This window comes from Pavona decussata, unplaced genomic scaffold (genome assembly GCF_977016875.1).
Source record: "Pavona decussata unplaced genomic scaffold, jaPavDecu1.1 SCAFFOLD_83, whole genome shotgun sequence".
In the NCBI taxonomy this organism is placed as follows: Eukaryota; Metazoa; Cnidaria; class Anthozoa; order Scleractinia; family Agariciidae; genus Pavona; species Pavona decussata.
Window position 1 is genome coordinate 1,571,021 of NW_028145501.1, and position 8,980 is coordinate 1,580,000.

An 8,980-nucleotide genomic window follows, 5' to 3' on the forward strand; every position below is an offset into this window, starting at 1 on the left:
GGAGAAGCGTTGCGTGACGACACTAAGAACGGCTGCGTAGGAGACTAACGGATTTCCGACTGTTGTTGATCACGCCGCCGAGTTGTTATGATATGAAACAGTTCTGTATTACCGCGTGTATATTGACAGCTGACATACACAGCGTGATATAGAGAGATAGAAAGAACAACACATGATGGAAAACCTGGCGCCTTTAAATTTCATTGGTAAAGACGGTGCCCGAGGAGGGGGGTGGGCGTACTTGACCGGTGTTTGTGTATAGGGGTGCCGCTGGAGGTTTGAAACTCTGACCTTATTTGGGACGAAAATAACCTTAAATACCTACCCTGTGTAGGACAGCGCCCTCTATTTTAAGACCCTATTAGGACAAATGACAACATTGCAAGTGTTAAAATGGCAATAGTAATTACATTTAACACTGTCATTTACCGGACACGATGTTCCACGCATTGAAACGCGAACACCAATCACAACAGATAAAATAATACATTACCTGGAAGAGATGGCGAAAAATCCCAAAATTCCGCATTAACAGTGACGTGAAGCATTGTTCACTAAAATAAATACGGAAAATGTCTCTGATTTCGGATTACCAGGACAGACTCGCTTGTAATTATATACCCTGTTCAGGGCAGAGTGGCCAAAAACCATACCGTATCCGGCGGCACGTACCCGTATAGCCCGTAGGAGACGGTGTTTAGAGCGAAAAGTCAAATACCATTTTTTATTAGCCTGACAGGGTTCCTGACAGGTAGGAAAAACAAACGAGACATTTTTTTTTTCAGCTCTGAGAACCAGTATTCTCAGAAGGCTAGATATTTAGAAACGTTCCAGCCAGTTAACCGTCTAATGTATTCAGCTCCCAGCCGGCTTCGGGTCATTCCAGCCAGCAGAGCGTCTAATGTATTCAGCTCCCAGCCGGCTTCGGGTCATTCCAGCCAGCAGAGCGGGCTTTTGGTGGAGGAGAAACCAGTTACTGCTAATTAAAGGAATCGATCCCGCTGAATAAGCGCCATTAAACAGAAGTAATTTGGATATGCTTTAACAACTGTAGTACTTTGGAAATGAAGGCAAAGAAAAAAATTTCAACTGTAAAATTACGGGATGTCATGCCTTGCTTCAATGGAAGATCCTCCGACAACATGCCTTAACAACTGTACTTTAAAACTCTCATTGACACTATACATCAACCGACAGATTCCTCCTTCGCTAATGGCAGGAATCGATCCGGCTGAATAAGCTTCATTAAACGACAGACGTCCTTTTCAAATGAAGGGAACAAATTGAAATGTAAAATTATGGGATTTCATGCCTTCCTTCAATGAAGGATCCTCAGACAACATGCCTTAACAACCAGTAGTTTAAAACTCTGATCCACTCTATAGACCGACGGATCGATTCCTCCTTCGCTAATTCAAGGAATCGATCCGGCTAAATAAGCCTCATTAAACAGAATTGCTTTGGAAATGAAGTAAACGAAAAATAAACGGTAAAAGTATTGGATTTTATCCCTAATTTCAATGGAAAATCCTCAGACAACGTCTTTTAAACAACTGAGGTTTAAAGCCCTGATCCACTCTATGGATCGTCTTAGCTCCTCTCCACCCAATCCCTCACGATTCTCCTGCCACTACATGGAGCGAAAAAAATGTAACCCTTTGAGTTATTTGCTAATGAAGACAAAAAATTTTAGTGAGATTTTATCTCTCACATTAAAGGAACTTCCTCGGAAAACATGCCCTTGCCAAAGACTAAGTACTATTGTGTAAAGCTCTTATCCATTCTATTCTTCTATAGATCGACGGATCCATTTCTGTATGAAACCCTGGGGCACCGTCTTCGCTGTTTGAACGGATCGATCCGGATGAATAAGCTTCAAATGAAGGGAAAAAATTAAAATGTAAAATTATGGGATTTCATACCATATTTCAATGAAAGATCTCCACAGAACATGTCTTAACAACGGTAGTTTATAACTATGAAGCACTCTGTAGATCGACGGATCGATTCCTCCCTCGCTAATTGCAGAATAGATTCGGCCAAATAAGCTTCATTAAACAGAATTTCTTTTTTGAAATGAAGGCAAAACAAATTTAAACTCTAAAATTATAGGATCTCATGCCTTATTTCATTAGAAGATCCTCAGACAAAACGTCTTAGCTCTCGTCGACTCTATAGATCAAGGGATCGATTCCTCCTTCGCTAATTCCAGGAATCGATCCGGCTGAATAAGCCTCATAAAACAGAGGTACTTTTCAAATGAATTTAAAAATTAAAATGTAAAATTATGGGATTGCATGCGTTATTTTAATGGAAGATCCTCCGACAACATAACTTAACAACTGTAGTTTAAAACTATGAACCACTCTGTAGATCGTCGGATCGATTCCTCCTTCGCTAATTGCAGGAATCGATCCGGCTTGAATAAGCTTCATTAAACAGAATTTCTTTGGAAATGAAGGCAAAAGAAAAATAAACTGTAAAATTATGAGATTTCATTCCTAATTTTAATGGAAAATCCTCAGACAACATCTTAACAACTGAGGTTTAAAGCTCTGATCCACTCTGTGTATTGTTTTAGCTCCTCTCCACCTTATCCCTCACTATTCTCCTGCCACTACATGGAGCTAAAAAAATGTAACCCTTTGAGTTATTTGGTAATGAAGACAAAAAAATTTCAGTGAGATTTTCTCCCTTATGTTAAAGGAACTTCTTCCGACAACGTGCCCTTGCCAAAGACTACTGTTGTGTAAAGCTCTTATTCATTCTATTCTTCTATGGATCCATTCCTGCATTAAACCCTGGCGCACCGTCTTCGCTAATTGAAGGAATCGATCAGGCTAAAATAAGCTTCATTAAACAGAATGTTTTTGGAAATGAAGGCAAAAGAAAAATAAACTGTAAAATTATGGTATTTAATCACTAATTTCAACTGAGTTTTAAAGCTCTGATCCACTCTATGGATCGTTTTAGCTCCTCTCCACCCAATCCCTCACTATTCTCCTACCACTACATGGAGCTACAATAATTATAACTCGTTGAGTTATTTGGTAATGAAGACAAAAAACATTTTAGTGCGATTTTATCCCTTATATTAAAGGAACTTCTTCAGAAAACATGCCTTTGCCAAAGACTACTGTGGTGTGAAGCTCTTATCCATTCTATTCTTCTATGGATCAACGGATCCATTCCTGTATTCAACCCCGGGACACCGTCTTCGCTAATCGAAGGAATCGATCCGGATGAATAAGCGTCAAATGAAGGGAAAAAATTAAAATGTAAAATTATGGGATTTTTTTGCCTTATTTCAATGGAAGATCTCCACAGAACATGCCTTAACAACGGTAGTTTATAACTATAAAGCACTCGATCGACGGATCGATTCCTCCCTCGCTAATAGCAGGAATAGATCCGACTAAATAAGCTTCATTAAACAGAATTTCTTTTTTGAAATGAAGGCAAAACAAATTTAAACTCTAAAATTATGGAATTTCATGCCTTATTTTAATAGGAGATCCTCCGACAAAACGCCTTAGCTCTCGTCGACTCTATAGATCAAGGGATCGATTCCTCCTTCGCTAATAGCAGGAATAGATCCGGCTAAATAAGCTTCATTAAACAGAATTTCTTTTTTGAAATGAAGGCAAAACAAATTTAAACTCTAAAATTATGGAATTTCATGCCTTATTTTAATAGGAGATCCTCCGACAAAACGCCTTAGCTCTCGTCGACTCTATAGATCAAGGGATCGATTCCTCCTTCGCTAATTGCAGGAATCGATCCGGCTGTTCGTCTGAAAAAGCCTCATTAAACAGACGTTCTTTTCAAATGAAGAAAAAAATTAAAATGTAAATTTATGGGATTTCATGCCTTACTTCAATGGAAGATCCTCAGACAACATCCCTTATTAAGGGTAGTTTAAAACTATGAACCACTCTGTAGATCGTCGGATCGATTCCTTCTTTGCTAATTGTAGGATCGATTCGAATTTCTTTGGAAATGAAGGCAAAATAAAAATAAACTGTAAAATTATGGGATTTCATCCCTAATTTCAATGGAAGATCCTGAGACAACATCTTAACAACTGAGGTATAAAACTCTGATCTACTCCATGGATCGTTTTATCTCCTCTCCACCCAATCCCTCACTATTTTCCTACCACTACAATGCAACCCTTTGAGTTATTTGCTAATGAAGACAAATAAAATTTTAGTGAGATTTTATCCCTTATCTTCAAGGACTTTCCTCAGAAAACATGTCCTTGCCAGATACTACTATTGTGTAAAGCTCTTATCCATTATTAATATTTTTCTGTGGATCGACGGATCCATTCCTGGATTAAACCCCGGGGCACCGTCTTCGCCGAATTGCAGGAATCGATCTGGATGAATAAGCTTCACTTGAAGGGAAAAAAATTAAAATGTAAAACAATGGGATTTCATGCGTTATTTCAATGGAAGATCCTCAGACAACATGCCGCAACAATTGTAGTTTAAAGCTCTGATCCACTGTATAGAATGACGGATCGATTCCTCCTTCGCTAATTGTAGGAATCGATCCGGCTAAATAAGCTTCATTAAACAGAATTCCTTTAGAAATGAAGGAAAACAAATTTAAACTGTAAAATTATGGCATTTCATGCCTTATTTCAATCCACAGACAAAACGCCTTAGCTCTTGTCGATCGACTCTATAGAGATCAAGGGATCGATTCCTCCCTCGCTAATTGCAGGAATCTATCCGCATGAATAAGCTTCATTAAACAGAAGTTCTTTGGAAACGAAGGCAAAAAAAATTTAAACTGTAAAATTTTGAAATTTCATGCCTTATTTCAATGGAAAATTTCAACCTTTTGAAGTTTTCTGTCGTAGGTTTGATGTCAAAGCTTGCTTTACAACATATTACGGCTTATGCAATTCAATCCGTCAAAATTGGAACAACACGGGGCAAAGAATCCGGAGCCGTTGTAGATTTAATTGCTAATTGGCGCACTAACAACTCAAATCTTACCACTGCAAATCTGCTACAGGCTATCGCTGGTAGTAAATTTGTGCCACCTTCATCAGAGCAAAACATTCTTAATTCATGTGTCTCCAAAGAAAATCTATCAAAGATATATCTTCTACCTTGGAGAATAAACGAGGAAATTAAATTGCGCATGTTTCAGTTTAAACTTATTCATAATACTGTGTTAACAAAGGACAGGCTTTTCAAAGCAAGTATTGTACAGGACGATAAATGCTATTTCTGTAAAGAAAATTCCTGAGACACTTTTGCATCTGCTGTTTCACTGTCCGCTTACAGTAGCTTTTTGAAATGATTTTCGGGAATGATGGCTTTGAAACACCCATATTGAATTCAACCTCACTCCCGCTAAAGTTTTATTGATTTGATAGCCAATTCAAGGTTCTGTACGCTGCTCAATTTTGCCCTCTTAGTAGCCAAGTTTTATATATATTGTTGCAGTCTACACGAGGCACCTCTTTTCTTCCCCGTGTTTGAAACAGAATCACGTGAAAAAGCTGGCATCGAATTTGCCTAATTTCTAGGCCTCTCTCTGTTTTTCATCTCGGTCAATCCGTTTCGGATCACGTGGTCCGAGCAAAAAAACGAGGCCTAGACAACAATCAAAAATTGAGAAAAATGTCTCAATTTTTTCTGATGGCACGAAATGTTACGTTGAGCGGTTCTTGCGATGGCGGAAAAATCGGAAGAAGTGGTAGGTTCGAATCCATTTCGACGCAAATGCTTCGGTCGATAAGTCTCTTGCGAGTGTATAAGAGTTATTAATTCATATTATTTTTGTAAAGGAAACAAATGGACCATACGGTACGGCTTTATCCTCCAGAAAGCGCCTTTTCGACGAGCAATTTAAAGGTAAGCATTAGTTTATTTAAGTGGGAAATGAGCGATCGGCTTCACCGTTGAGATCATCATGTTGTAATGGAAGGCTCTCTATTTTCAACCGGTTAAGTGCTATGTTTTTAGAAAGCGAAATAGAGAGTGTGACCCAGCAATTTGGCAGTTTAACAACACCTTCGAAGGAGAAAGACGAAGGTAAGCTTTCTTTAAGTTTGAACTTTATACTTTTCACAGGGGACTACGTAAGGCGTTTGTTTTTCTTCAATTTTGCATCATACAGCAGCAGCAGCAGCAGCAGCAGAAGTCTTGGCCCGTTTTTAATTTTCGATACATTATTCGGTTGAAGAAAAAGTTAACAGAACTTTCATATTTCAGTCGCAGTTGTTTACATGTTAAATCTCCGTCGGAATAAGGTCGCAAGAGCTAAAATCGATCGCAGTGGTCCATGCATACATTTTCAGGAGTTTGCAAAGATGGCAACTGTCGATCTACAATTACACATGCATTCACAAGGGTTTTGAAACCATAATTTAGGGAGCTTAAGCAAAGACGAAGGCGACGGCAACGACAACGCCGCAAAACAATAGGTTTAATGAGGAAAAACAATCGGTCTGCACGTGCGTTTTAAATTTTGGTACATTTCTTTGCCGTCCTCTGCAAAGGGAGTTTAAGAAACGAGGACGGCAACGGTAGCGAGAACGTCATTTAAAAATATAACTTCTCGTTTTTGTAACTCTTTCGCAATCCTTTAAATTTGTTTAACTTGGCCGGAAAATGCTGGCGAACTCTCCAGAAACTAAATTAGTATGAACGACGTCAAAGTAAGGAAAAATAAAGAAGATTTTGCGTCATACGCTCCCGTTCTCGAGAAAACCTAACATTTGGTCAATTCACGTTGTTGTTTTGCAGAGGACGGTAAAGAAATGTACCAAATGGAAAACGCACGTGCAAAGCGATTGTCTCTGCTCATTAAGCCCATTGTTTTGTGGCGTTCTCGTTACCGTTGCCGTCCTCGTTTCTTAAACTCCCCTATGACCACATTTAAGGTTTTGTGGAGAGTGTGAACGCACGGCGGTGAAGTTTTTCATTTTCTTTCTTAATTTAAAGCCACTCCTACCAATTTGGTTCCTGGATAGTTCGCCAATTTTGTAAAAAGTTGAGCGAGTTGAAATAATCGCGAAGTAGCACAAATGAAATAAAGATATATTGTCAGGTGACGTTTTCGTTGCCGTTGCCGCCGTCACAGCTTATTAAAGCTCCCTAATTTGCCGCTGTTTGCAACATCTTATATAGACCCGTGATATCCACCATTTTGAAAATTAAAACAAACGCATGCGCAGTCTGTTTTTGTCTAGCCTTTCCACGGCCGTTCGCCTCGGATACGTCACCGAAACGAATTGACCGTGAGTCGTTGTTTTCTTTCGCTCGTTTCTTTTCGTTCAGCTTACCTGTTCATACTGTAACATCGTAATTAATAAAAATTAAAAAAAAGTAGAGTGCGTGGATGGGTTGTTTGTTGGATGAACTTTTGGGGAACTAGCGGTGTTCACTCAACAAAAGATCCAATAGCTTCTCAGTTGACTCTTCTTTATTGCCTTGTGAACTTGCAACCGTTCAGCTTACTCTAGTCTACAATCAACTCTCCACTAAAACTAGATGGCACCCATTTTTATACTAACTCGACAACCACCTGCTCAACGCAAACTAAATCTTACGCAAGCCCTCTGTGATTGGCTGCAAGGAACTTATTTGCATCCGTGCCTTCGATCTATTAGCCAAGTCAAAGACATCTTTCTAGAGAAATATCACCATGAAACTTGGGTTGTCCAGTGAGTACAAAACAGGGAGACCAATATAAAAATTACAAAGTTCGCACTTACGCAATAAGGTTTCACAAAGATAATCTGAAAAACACTCAAAGCTGTTGTTTAGAAAATGTACAAGTAGTCGATTTGTTGAAAGTGTCAGCCTTCTTCATCGAAAATGATTGGTTAAACGTTTCCATAAATTAAATAAGTATGTGGTCAACAAATTCTAAAGCTCGAATTATATATTCAGTACGTGGCTGATAGCAGAATTACAACAATGGGTATTTATCTTCACAATCACCCTAAGATCATAGTATTTACTTTCAAAAACACCTTATATTACGGATATTATTATTTAGATACCTTTATCTTAAAAATGAACATCAACGCCCATGAATTCGGTAAAAGAACCCAAGAAAATCTGTTAAAAATGACTAAAAATAAGAGCAGTAACAATTTCCTGGAATAAACCGTTGAAAGGTTTGAGGAAAAAATTATAAAAAGTAAGGTAAACACGGTGTTATCATTTGTAGGAAACTTAATTGAAAATATCTTTGCAATTGCCAGTGTTTCTGCGGAAACGTACAGCTGCTCATACCGAATTCATGACCGGAGAATTTATACGTTAATCGCACATTAAGAACAACTTAGTCGAACTACAAAGTATTATCTCTAGAGAGCTGCGTAACGAAGGAATGAGTCAACTGGTCTTTTTCTGTGACATTCCCCCGAAATATAATTTGTAATAAGTCCCAACACCAAATAAAATTCCTTAAACTATTTTAACCCCAAATAATTGCGTTGTAAATATTTTTTTTCACTGACAATTTTTATCATCTAACATTATTATGTAAAGCTAATTAAAATACAGTCGACTCCCGATAAGTCGAACCCTCGCTAACCAAGGTTCGAGTTATCGGGAGTCGACTGTATTAAAAAAATTGTTGGACAAAACTGCTTTAGGACAACAATGAAAGAATTATTTTCAATGAAAGTGAAATATTCTGTGAATAAAATAAATCTAGTCCTAGACGGTACAAAACATTTACCAGTAGGGTCGGGTTCATGAAGCCCTCTAAAGCTAAACTTATTTATAATACTAAATTAACTTAGTAAACCATATGCAATGCTAAATTTACTTAAAATTATGGGTCGGTCAAAAAACTGGCTTAGGAGATCAATTTTTAAAGCTTTCTTAAAACATAAAACGGTTTTACATGGACTTCAAACTAGAATCATTATTGCTCTAATAATTACGAAAGTGCTGTGACCAGATACAGTATTAAATAACTGAACGTTCAATTGTTGAGA

General features: G+C 38.1%; 2 protein-coding genes and 1 long non-coding RNA gene across 10 annotated transcripts in view; 1 reads left to right on the forward strand and 2 right to left on the reverse strand.

Annotated features, from left to right (window-relative positions):
- LOC146475770 (uncharacterized) overlaps positions 1-8,980 on the forward strand; it is a 104,380-nt gene that overhangs the window by 57,397 nt on the left and 38,003 nt on the right. The window lies entirely within an intron of this gene.
- Positions 1-8,980, reverse strand: part of LOC146475772 (uncharacterized) — a 238,143-nt gene that overhangs the window by 16,467 nt on the left and 212,696 nt on the right. The window lies entirely within an intron of this gene.
- The window catches only part of LOC146475773 (uncharacterized), a 10,591-nt gene continuing 9,042 nt past the window's right edge, over positions 7,432-8,980 (reverse strand). The window contains exon 7 of the mRNA XM_085115532.1: positions 7,432-8,980. This exon is cut by the window's right edge and continues 141 nt beyond it. The gene's annotated coding sequence lies outside the window, so the exon portion shown is untranslated.